Source organism: Bacillus rossius, unplaced genomic scaffold (genome assembly GCF_032445375.1).
Source record: "Bacillus rossius redtenbacheri isolate Brsri unplaced genomic scaffold, Brsri_v3 Brsri_v3_scf23, whole genome shotgun sequence".
Taxonomy (NCBI): Eukaryota; Metazoa; Arthropoda; class Insecta; order Phasmatodea; family Bacillidae; genus Bacillus; species Bacillus rossius.
This window is the reverse complement of record NW_026962404.1, coordinates 477,501-490,000: the sequence shown is the minus strand read 5'-3', so window position 1 is coordinate 490,000 and position 12,500 is coordinate 477,501. Positions and strand designations below refer to the sequence as shown.

Below are 12,500 nucleotides of genomic sequence, written 5' to 3'. Positions count from 1 at the left end.
GTCGGAAGTGTAGAGGGAAAAAAGCAGGGGCGACAAGATCGCTCCCTGAGGGACACCGGCAGGAACATGGCAGGACTGCGAAAAAGATTGGTCGACACGGACACGAAATGAGCGATGTGAGAGAAAGTTATAAAGAAGATGAATGAGAGCAGGAGGAAAGCCCTGAAACGCCAGCTTCAGAAGGAGCGCGTGATGGCTGACGGTATCAAAGGCCTTGGACAGATCAAGCAGAACAACACCAGTGTGCTGGAAGGAGGTGAAGCCTTCGGTGATTTGGTCAACGACGCGCGCCACGGCGTGTTGAGCCGACAGCCCGCGCCGAAAACCAAACTGAAATGCAGGAAGGGGACCGAGAGGGGTGAGATGAAGCTCCAACCTACGGAGGATGATTCTCTCGGCCACTTTAGAGAGGACTGACAGGAGGCTGATGGGCCTATAGCCCGCGGGAAGGTGAGCATCTGCACGCGACTTTGGAATGGGCACAACGGTCGCAGCCCGCCACGAGGTAGGGAAGTGACCCGTGAGGAAGATGCCATTAATGATTTTGGTGAGAAACACGGTGGCCTTCCGGGAAAGGGAGAAGACCAGCCGCGGATGGATGTGGTCGGGCCCAGGGGCAGAGCGAAGCTTGAGATGAGAGGTGACACGGAACACTTCCCCTGGGGTGGTCAAGGGAATATCACCAGGTCGTGGAGGGGGAGGTGGGGTATAGTGGACCGGGAGGAGCGACGTGACCCCTGGCGGGAGTGTGGGGGTAAAAGATGAATGGAAGAAGCCCGCCAGGAGTTCCGCCTTCTGGGCAGGGGACTCACACAAACCCCGTGGTCCCCCGTCCAGAGGCGGCATGACAGACGAGGTGGAACGAAGGCCCCGTGCATAGCGGAAGATGGAACCGGAACGAAATGACAGTGACTGGATGTGTCGGACCCGCTCCGCTGCCAGCCATTCGGTGATGAGCCTCCGGCAGCGCGCCCGAAGATCCACGTACTCCCGCCAGCGGTCCCCCGTCCGGCGATACTGCCAGCGCCGTCGAGCGGCATTGCGGGCCGAAATGAGCTGGCGCAGAGACGGCGGGAAGGGCGCGCCCCGCAGCAGCGGGCGACGACAGGGAATGGAGGCCCGTGCAGCAGCCAGGATCGAGTCCGTGAGGATGGACACGTGCTCGTCCAACTGCTGCCGGGAGGAGATGTGAAAATGAAGGTTGAGTGTGCCGTCCAGATGTGCCCGATAGGCGGCCCAGTCGGCACGAGCAAAATCGAAGGAAGTGGGGGACACAGGAGGAGGGCGGGAAGCCGCACGCACGAAACCGATGACCGGTGTATGATCGGAAGTGAGCTCGGCGCGAGCCGAGAGCCCCGACATGGCCACCGGGCCCACCGTGATAACCAAGTCGAGGACACTCGGCCGTTGCCGGATGTGACACGGAATGAACGTGAAAGATGGGGGTGAGTGAAGGGTGAGTGCCGGGGAACCCTGGACGACACGAAGGAGCTGAATACCCCGATTGCTCGTGGACAAGCAGCCCCAGTCGCGATGCCGGCAATTGAAGTCCCCCCCTACCACCACCCGGGCATCCATGCGGAATAACGTCTGGAGGCCGCGGGCCGGGAACGGGCCGTGCTCGGGCAAGTAGACCGAGCACACAGTGAGGGGGTGTGGGATGAGGCGGAGGCGGGCAGCCACCGCCTCCACATTTAGAAGCGGCGGGAGCGCGCGCGGGTGATGGGGAAGGGATTCGCGGACAAGGAGGGCAACCCCGCCCCCCCGCGCATCCCTATCCCGACGGATGGTGGCATACCCAGGTGGGGAGAAAGGATGCTGGGGCTTCAGCCAAGTCTCGGTCAAACAGACAATGTCAGGATGGTGGGCATGTAGGAAATGGAAGAAGTCAGCCTGCTTGGAACGAACGCCATGGGCGTTCCAGAGGACCAGTTTAAGGGGGGGCGGAGAACACACCCTGCAAAAAGGCGAGGACGGTGCGGAAAAATATTTCTGCCTGAAGAAGAGGGGAAGAGGCTTGGGAGATGTGGTAGATGCCCGTGGCAAACAACTGCAACCACGGGAGGAGACGGAGGTGCTGTAGCCAGTTGTAAGTCTCAAAGAAGGCCGAGAAGGGGATGTGGGAAGACGAGGAGAGGGAAGCAGACGGAAGGAAGGAAGGTACGCTGCGAGACGATGCCTCACCGGCCGAAGAACGGGCGGGGCAAGCGGATGGAGGCGGACCAGGCGGATGTTCGAGTGGAGGGGGAGGCTGCTGCGGCCCGGTGAGACCTACCGTGGGGTGAGAATGGGGCGGGCCCTGGAGTGGGGAAGGCGAGTGAGAGGGAAGGTCAGAATGAGGCAAATGGAGGGAGGCCCGTGAGGAGGCAGCCAGTGGGGGGGTGGCCTCGGAGGGCGGGTCAGGCTGACCCGGGGACCGGGAGCCCACCGGGCGGGTGTCAGACAGCCTCGAACCCGAGGGCAGCCCCTGGGAAGGAGCAGCAGGTGGGCCCCTCTCGGGAAGAGGGGGAAGGGGGGCCGAAGCCGGTTCAAAGGCCATGGGGACCGACGCAGACCCTGCACCCCATCCCGGCGGCCGATGCGAGGACCAGACTACAGGCGGGGCGACCGGAAGGAGAGGGACGGGGCGGGGCCCTTGCGTGGCGAAGGGGGCCTGAGGGGAAGGTGGAAGCTGTGCCGCAAAAGGAGTGGGCCCCAGAAACAGCGGAGGACCGGCAACAGACGCCGCATAGGAGTGCGTCCCCGGAGGACGGTACGAGGATGGAGGGCGCAAGGACGGAAAGTCATCTGGAGGCACGGCAGCCATGGATGGCCGGGAGGGAGCGGCGTCCTGGAGGTGGTGGCGTGGCGGCTGGGGCCGTGGCAGCTGCTGAAGCGAAGGCCCCTTCCGCCGCAGCTGCTGCTCGAGGAACTTCAAGTAGGAGGGGCAGGTGCGGGCGTTGGCCGGATGCTGCCCCTCACAGTTGACGCAGCAAGGCGGCTCCTCCGGGGTCTTCGGGCAGGCGCCGTGGGCATGCTGCCGGACGCAGCGGAGGCAACGGAACGGGTGGCCACAGTCCTCCACCCGGTGCCCCCACCGCTGGCAGTTGTGGCATTGGAGGGGGCGGGATCCACCCCGAAACTCCTCCCACTGAATGCGGAGCCCAGCCAGGTGTCTCAGGGCGCGGGCCTTCGCCAGCTGAGCGGCATCCGGAAAGACAAGGAGGAACCGGATTACACCGCGGTCCGCCGCCCAGTCCGGCGTCAGGCGACGGAGGGAGTCCGGGCGGACGCCCTCCTCAGCCAGCTCCTCCCACACCGACGCCTCCGCGGCAGTGGGGGGCAGACCAGCCAGGACTAACTTCGGTTTGGCGCGGCCTGCCACCGGGAAAGTATGGCACTGGATCCCATGGGTGCGGAAATACTCCATGAGCACCGCCCTGTCTTGAAGAGAGGTGGGGTGGTACCGTGGGTACCCCCGCAGGTAGTCCACCGTAAAGTCCCCTTGAAGTTTACGGCGCAACTCGCGGTTGCCCCGCAGTGCATCGGCGGTGAGGCGGGTGGCCACAACGATGGGTGGAATACGCTTGACGCGTGGCTCAGCAGAGGCCGGACCACTTGGGGGCACCACTGGGGTGCGCGGAGCCGAAGAGGTGGCGCACGAAGACACCGGTGGCGCCGCAACCACCCCGGTAGCCGGACGGCGGGGCACTGGGTCAGGTGGGGCCCGGGGGTCGGCAGGAGAAAGGACCAGATGGGGCTCCGCTGCCCCGACGGCTTGAAATGGGGGATCAGCGTCAGCAACCAAAGGGGAAAGCAGGGCCGGCGGGCGGCCCCCCGACACGGCGCAGATGGCGACCGAGGTGGTGGTCATCACAGTGGACGTGGTGGTAGCCGTCGCCGCACTCCGAGGCGTGTGGCAGCTGGAAACGGTGGGTACCGGTCGGGGGGCAGACAGCGATCCTGAGGACAGCCCACGCCAGGTCTCCTCGACCTGCCGAATAAGATGGATGTCCGGCTGGGAGGCAGAGCGGGAGGCGGGCCCCCCACCAGCATCCGCCACCTCCTCCGCGTCAATGCGGTGAAGATCATTAGGCCAGGAAGGCGTGCGGCCATGCGACCAGGGGCGTTCCACCCCCGCCGCGACAGCGTCAATGATGGCCGCCACATGCGCATCCGCCTGCCGCTTCGTGTGGAGAACCTCCGCCTGCTGTTGGCGGCGGTGTTCCCTGGTGTCAGCCCGGGAGATGGCACGAGAAGATGGTGTGCTGCCACCAACCCCATCAGGGCGAGGGCCCGCAAAGTATTGGCGCCGAACCATCGCCTTGGCAGCGTCCTTGCTGTACTTGCTGTTGCGGCGGTCGGCAGCACCTTGCGAAGAGGGTTCGGCCGAGAGAACGTCAGCCTCCGAGTCTGAGGAGGACGAGATGACGTTGGAGCGGTGCCCGCCCGCTGCGGCCCAGTGCTTACCAGGCATGACAGGCGGCGGCGGCAAGGATGGCGGGGCCGCAAGAGACTGATGGTCCACCACAATGGCGTTCGGAGAGGCAGGAACCACGTCGCTGTCCATTTCCAGTTGGGACCACAAATTTATGGTGCAGAAAATCGGGACCACATAATTGGGACCACAAAAATAATAATTGGGACCACACAATCGAAAGGCGAGTCCAGGCCCAATCGATTAATCGAAAGTATCCAAGATTGTTTACATAATGACAAGTGAACAGAAACACTGATTAAAATTAAACGACGCCGCGCCGACACTCACAAACGTTTGTGCAGGTGCACAAATGAATACAGAACACAAAAAACACCACTTCGATGGCGAACTGAAACCACAAACACCGAAACGAGGCAAGAACACTGGAGCGATCGCAAACACTACTGCCGAGGCGAGTCTTGGATTTCCCCTTAACCTTTCCTCCTTTTCCTCTGCCAGACATGTTGAGTTATAGGCTGTACACTGGTCCGCAACCTACGAGAAAGTGGCGCCCCGGCCGCTGGAAATTACTTTTGTTACACGTCCCTCCGCGGAGCGCGACCAATCACGAGCCGCGGAGCGCTCCGATTGGTCGCGCAACAAGAAGCCAAGAAAACTTTTCACGAAAAAAATTCAGTTCCCGTCTCACTCATCTAGCGACAGCGGCACAGCTCAGACCTACGATGCCCCCCAAGACGAGCGGTAAGGCAGCCAAAAAGGCGGGCAAGGCCCAGAAAAACATCTCGAAGGGCGACAAGAAAAAGAAGCGCAAGAGGAAGGAAAGCTACGCAATCTACATCTACAAAGTGTTGAAGCAAGTTCATCCGGACACTGGCATATCATCTAAGGCCATGAGCATCATGAACAGTTTCGTGAACGACATTTTCGAGCGCATCGCGGCAGAGGCCAGCCGCCTCGCCCACTACAACAAGCGCTCCACCATCACCAGCCGCGAGATACAGACGGCCGTGAGACTGCTGCTGCCCGGGGAGCTGGCCAAGCACGCTGTCAGCGAGGGCACCAAGGCTGTCACCAAATACACCAGCTCCAAGTGAGCAGGTCTGGTGTGCACATGCTTACATAAACGGTCCTTTTCAGGACCAAGAACATGATCATGAAAGGAAATGCTTCTGCTGCTGTTCTACAATTCCCTCAATCCCTATGATAGTAAATGTAAGCTTAACCAAGGCAGAAATATTTTCATTAAAAAAAGTCTTTAAGACGCATGGTTTACTGGCTGAGATATATATATATATATTTTTTTTTTTGCTTACTTCTGTGGTCATTAGTACATTGCTACAAATATATTTATATATATAAAAAAATAAATAAAAAAATCCTTTCTATTTAATTTAGTTAGATCATATATCAATATTAATGGCAAAGACCAGTTGCATCGATTCACTTTGAAAATAATTCCATTTGTGCTAAAACTGGACACAGTAAAAAAAAAAAAAAAAAAAAAAAATATATATATACACACACACACACACACACACACATAATTCGAATTCATATTATGCTTAACTGCGTTTGAATTTGCAATCATGCACAAGATGTTTTGTACTTCGAAGTAAAAACAACATAATGTACTATTTAACTACCCACAGTACAAATGGATCCAAAAAAAAAGTGAATTTTCATGCAGACGAAAATGCTTACATTTATTCTATTTATATTAAGTACCCATTACTAACAGCTTATACTGGGTGGAATACAACAGTTGACATGATTTTACTTATATGGCAATTTAATATTTAACCAAAATTAATGGTAAACTAATATTTTAAAGTGTCATTTATGGCCCCTTACCTTCAGCATGTTTGCTTCCTTGCACACAAACGAGGACAAACACATCACCCAACTGAAAAAAAAAAAAAAAATTTCACTTGCATCACAAATAATTTAAAATTTTTCACCACATGAAGTAAATATTTCGCAATAAAAAAAAATATAGCCCTAGGACTCGTGTGCACACCTTTTCTTCCCCACATCGCACACGCAAACAAAACTTCCAAATTATTACAAAATCACTCGATTATTATACATACATAAACACACATGTATTTTCCGAATAAGTGAGAAATGCAGGCCGATGAAAGTCAAATTTCGTTTCGGAAATTAAATCTCGCACAACTACCGACACATAACCAAACTTGCGTACATTTACATAGCATTAACCCTCTAAATAATAAACAAATGAAAGCAGAAAAAACAACATCGCTACCCACCGCGCGCGCTCCTGGCGGCGGGAGTAGGAACTACTTTGCACACAGACCGACATAGCCCCCTGCCAAAAACAGTAAAATAAATAATATATATAAGTCTTTTGGCGGGAAAAAATTTCTCAACCGCCTGGGAGCACCCTAGTGTGTGCCTGTCTTTAGGTTATGTTACTTTTAACTTCATTTTCTACAGGCAGACGCGAGGGTGCTCGCCCATTATTTTTATTTTTTTAAATTCTTTCCTACCTTTGGTGTGCCATGCAAGAATTTATCGTCAAAATGGCGGCCCCGAGTGCAAATTTCTCGTCTGCACTGCTGGCTGGATGATTATGTGATGTTTTGAAGGAGGGTGTTTTTTTTTTTGTTTGGATTTTGTGTGAGGGGGGGAGGGGGCTGGGCTAGCTTTTTTTTTTTTTTAAATTTTCTAAACATTCATCTCTTATGTAACAGTGTTCAGCATTAAAAAATTTAAAAGAAGAGGCACTTACTCATCAATTTCAAAACAGCCTATGAAGAAAAATAAAAAAAATTTAAATTCATTCCAGTTTTATACATTCATGATTTGATCACATGTATAACTTTTCTTTTTTATTACCTTATTTAATTTTATTATTATTACTACTATTGCTGCTACAACCTAGAAGATACCTCAGTGATACTAATACCTGCTGGTAAAGTTAAAGGTTTCACCTTTCTTTCTTTAAACATATCACAATACCTTTCTTGAGTTAAATATTATCTAATGGCTTTAAGAAGTTATGGTAATGTTCATCAGTTATAGAGTGTGGGTTTGTGTGTGTGTGTGAGAGTGTATTTTGAAGAGGGCTTTGGTGGTTGGGATGGTGAGGGTGGTGGGTGTTGTGTGTGGGGAGGGGGGGGGGGGGGGGGGGGGGAAGTAAAAGAGTGTTCATTACACGATTTCTCCTGTTGTTTGTAACAATCACACCTGGTATAGCTATTTCGAGTGGCAAATACAAACTGCAAAAAAAAAAACATCTATATCATTGCCAACGGCCATATCACGATGAACACACCGGTTCTCGTCCGAAGTTAAGCATCGTCGAGCGTGGTTAGTACTTAGATGGGTGACCGCTTGGGAACACCACGTGCCGTTGGCACTACTATTTTGCACCCTACAGAAAAAAATTTTTTTTTAAAAATTTCAATTTTAAATTTTTTTTTCCCCCACAATCACCACATTTCCCCCCCCCCCCCCCCCCCTAACACACACACACACACACACTCACTCTCTCTCAATCAATCAATCAATCAATCAATCAATCAATCACTCACTCAATCACTCACTCACTCACCCACCCAGCAGCAGCTGTGAATCTTTGCATGTGTATACCTCATACAAAATTCAAAGTGAAAAAATAAATAGATAAGTGTATATGTATGTATGTATGTATGTATGTATGTATGTATGTATGTATATATGTATATATATATATATATATATATATATATATATAAACACACACACACACACCTATTTTGAAGTTTCTCTGTTTCAGTGGGCAGTTATGTATAATAATGAGAGATTCAAAAAGACGTTGATAACAATGTCATCAATGCCTGTTTAGTGTGCTCATTTGTTGGATGGTCGGCAGCAATACTAGAGGTGGTACAGCTGTAACCTGTAAAATTGTACCTGCAATGTGTTGTGTATGGAAAAAAATAAAAATTATATCATCTAAATTTTTGTTATCCAACAATAACCTTCCCATCAATGCATGATGTCACAGTAGCCATAGCTCTACTCTTTCTGCCATATAACATTGGGGGAAAAAAAAAAAAAAGGAGCTATTAGAATAATAACAAAAGATAAAAAATCATCTAACTGCAGACCAAAATTCAAAAAACTTAAAGTCCTGACTGCCATAAATGAATACGTTCTAGAAACTTTTTATTCATTCTTAAGAAAAAGAAGAAAAAAAAAATTATTTTTTTTTTTTTTTTTTTTTTTTTTAGATATTCGCACATAGGTATAACACCAGAAATGCTAGTAAATTGAGGATAGTTGAACATAACACTAGGCGATTTGAAAATGGACTAAATTACTTGGGAGTAAAACTTTACAACTTAATATCACAGAAAATAACTAAAACAATTTACCAGTATTAAAAAAAAAAACAGTAAAAAAAATTCTTCTAGAATATCCTACCTACCCTCTGAAGCTATTCTTTAATTTGATTGATAATAGAGAAATTGAACTGTTAATTTGTTGAATGGACTTGTGATAACAGCTGCTTCATGTTTTGCATAAAGTTAAATTGTGTAACATGTTATGTATTTTTTTTTTTTGAAATTTTTTTTCTTGGTAACTTGCATCATGTAAATATTAATTGTCTGCACATACATGTTCTATATCCCGGAGCCTTGACTCCACGTGGGATCAACAGAACAAAAATACAAAAAAAAAAAAAAAATCCAGCTCACTAATCTAGGTGCATTTTGCTAACAATATTTGGAATATATATATATATTTTTTTTTGTGTAACATGCAAATTCTGTATTATTCTGCACACATTATTTATAATCTTCTATCATTTTCTTAGATAATAACTATTAATTCATAAAATAGATTGTGTGTGCATAACCTCCTGGAAACATTTGCACTTACCTCCTACTTTACTTTTTCATTTAAGCAATCCTATTCGCATGTATACACTTAGGTTGCAGCATCGAAATTGTGTAAAATTCAAAGTGTGTATTGCCTGAAAAAAAAAAAAAAAAAAAAAAAGACATACCAAATATTTGCATACAGCGACACACTACATATTTGCACACAGTGGAGTTTTGCGGTAATTAACCTAGCACAATTTACCACACGCAATCACACGCCCGCGATGAGATAACACACTCGCTGTTTTCCTGTTGACCGGCACGAGGAGTAAGAAAAATTGATATTTACACGAGCACACACTCCCACACTAGTCACAACGTCGGTCATCAAGTTGTGTTGAAAATTCCTGTAGCCTCTGTTTTCCCAAATGATTTCACTTAAAATTTCATTTAACAAGACCATAAACAAATTTACAATACTAATTTCTTAAACAAACACTTCAGCGAACAAGTGACTGTCGCATTCATTACAAAGCTTACAACTTAACAGATGTTTCCGATGTGAAATAAAATAAGAAAATGTTTTACAACCAACCTAGAACATTTAGTCAAAACGTTTTTGTCCTGGTTTATGATTATTTTCCGTGACATGAATGTTTCAAAACTAATAAAAATACGAATGCAGCCAAATATAATGAAGTTAGCACATAAAAGACGACTTAAAATATTTCATTTTTCGAGAATTGGCAGAGCAAGAACGCACAGGTCCAACGGAAATTTCTTTAAAGATAAACGACCATCGGACAAAAACACCCCCTCCCCTCATCCTCAAAAATACGTGAATAATATACTTTTTCAATTATATTTTTATCGTTTTTTTTTTTTTTTTTTAATATACTCATTAAAACTTCAAAATAAGCAGGTACTCGTGTGTTTTTCTCTCTACAATGTACCTGATCTCGGTGCGTAAACCTACATCATTTAGAGATGGAATTAATGTACACATACAAGTAAAATTTTGTTCCATTGTAAAATTGAGAGAAAGAAGGTTTTCCAAACGCATTAAGTATGGAGACTTTAAATAAGATTACGAGCTTATAAATGTTTGCAACGAAATAAAGTGACCATGTATCTGCAATTTCAAAAATATTTTTGCTCTGCTAACCTCACATGCAAGCAAGTAAAAATAACCTCACAACTTACTTACCTCTCTCAATTTCGCAGTACCAAAACATAGAAGGGATAAATAGGATAGTTTTTATTCGAAATCCTGCAAGAGTTTTAATTTTTATTAAAATATTTCTCCAATGTAGCATGTGTGTGGAATACTTCATCAGCAACTTGCATCTGCACCTTGAGTGAATTGAAGGGCAGCCAGTTTTAAAAGCTAAACAGAAACTGCACTCTTGAGAATGCATCAGATCCAAGTGAAATGCTTGTTGTGTGTACAGTTAAAAGTTTTATTATTCACACAATGAAAATGTAAACAAAATTTACTCACAATAATAATCACATCATCCTTGGAGGTGCACGAAGAAAGCCATTCCAGGTGGCACTGAACAAGGTGATTTGCTAGTGCTTCCACAGCAAACAGCCTTCATGAAATTATCTCCACATTTTCAGCATACTATACACTAAAGTATACCTAAGTTAATTTAACCATTTTCAAGTGATTCCAGCACAAATTACGTATTTGATTCCTTGAATAACATCTGCAAATGAAAAGTTCCCTGTTTGGTGTAGCAGTAAATTTAAACAGCTCGCAGTGCAAATTAAACAGTGCAGCTGCCATAAAAAAATTACACTATTAGTGGAACTGCCCATTATGTCATCGTAGACTGCTGACATTTAGAAAACATTGAAAAATCAGTGCTAAAGAAGCCCTACATTACTTTCGCTGTCCAAAGTGCGCTGCTCCCTACGTGAGCAAGGCATCGAGAATTTTCTGAACCGTCCGCAACCAGAAAATTGGGTAACCAGATATTTGCAGAGAGAAAAATTTTATTTTCACTTTGCTCTTGCATTCTGTAGGATCAGTCTCGTCATGGCAGATACCGCAGCAGCGACTGCAGCACCAGCTGTTGCCCCATCACAGGCAGCTTCCCCGAAGAAAGGCAAGGCTGCGTCGAAGAAGCCACGAGCCAAGCCCGCGCACCCGCGCACATCTGAAATGGTGGCCTCTGCGATCAAGAGCCTCAAGGAAAGGGGCGGCTCATCACTGCAAGCCATCAAGAAATACGTCGCCTCTACCTACAAAGTAGATGCGGAAAAGCTGGCACCTTTCATCAAGAAATACTTGAAGGCAGCAGTGGCTAGCGGCGAGCTTGTCCAAACCAAAGGCAAGGGTGCGTCTGGCTCCTTCAAGCTGGCTTCAGGGACCACCGGTGCTCCGGACCAGCCCAAGGCTCCAAGCGGCAAGCGTGGTGCAGCTGCCCCTAAGGAAAAGAAGCGATCCGTAGCCAAGAAGGCAGCGGTGGGCAAGAAACCAGTCAAGAAGACTCCGCCTACAGCAGAAAAGAAAAAAAAGGCAGCAGCTGCAACCCCCAAGCCCAAGAAGGCACCTTCAAAGGCAAAAAAGGTGTCCAAACCTCCCACGAAGAAACCCCGTGCTCCAAAGCCAAAGAAGGTTGCCCCAAAGAGCAAGTCGCCCAAGAAAGCAGCCCCAAAGCGGAAATGAAGATGCCAGCAGGACCGCTGGCACTTTCTGTGGCACTGTACCACCTTATCGGCCCTTCTAAGGGCCAACAATACTAGTCATGAAGGTATCAGTTGTTGCAATCATTGCCTCCTATAGCCACACCTCTGCCGTTAGGTAAAATTCTGGTTAAAAAATTTCTTATGGTATTTGAAGCGGGGGAAATAAATAAATAAATAAAGAAATTTATCAATTACATTGTGTGTATAGTTTAGGTGCAAAATTATTTAAAGTTTTTAAGCAGGAAAACGTCTTACAAACATCTCACTCTTATTTCAGCATATATATATATATATACACATATATACACACACACACACACATATTTTTTTTGTAAGGATTAGGTCTCAGGGTATTAATGGTGAACTTTATGCTGCTGCTGCTGCTGCTGCTGCTGCTGCTGCTGCTGCTGCTGCTGCTGCTGCTGCTGCTGCTGCTGATGGTGCTGCTACTGCAGACAGGCACTGTTTGAAGAGTTTTTATTTCCTATGCAGAATACATTGCATTGTGTGCAAATCTTTTGTGTACAATATAAACAACCACCTCAAAACAC

General features: G+C 47.8%; 1 pseudogene; it reads left to right on the top strand.

Moving 5' to 3' along the window:
- The first annotated feature begins 7,690 nt into the window (after window positions 1-7,690).
- LOC134543904 (5S ribosomal RNA) lies at window positions 7,691-7,802 on the top strand (annotated as a pseudogene).
- The last annotated feature ends 4,698 nt before the right edge of the window (window positions 7,803-12,500 follow it).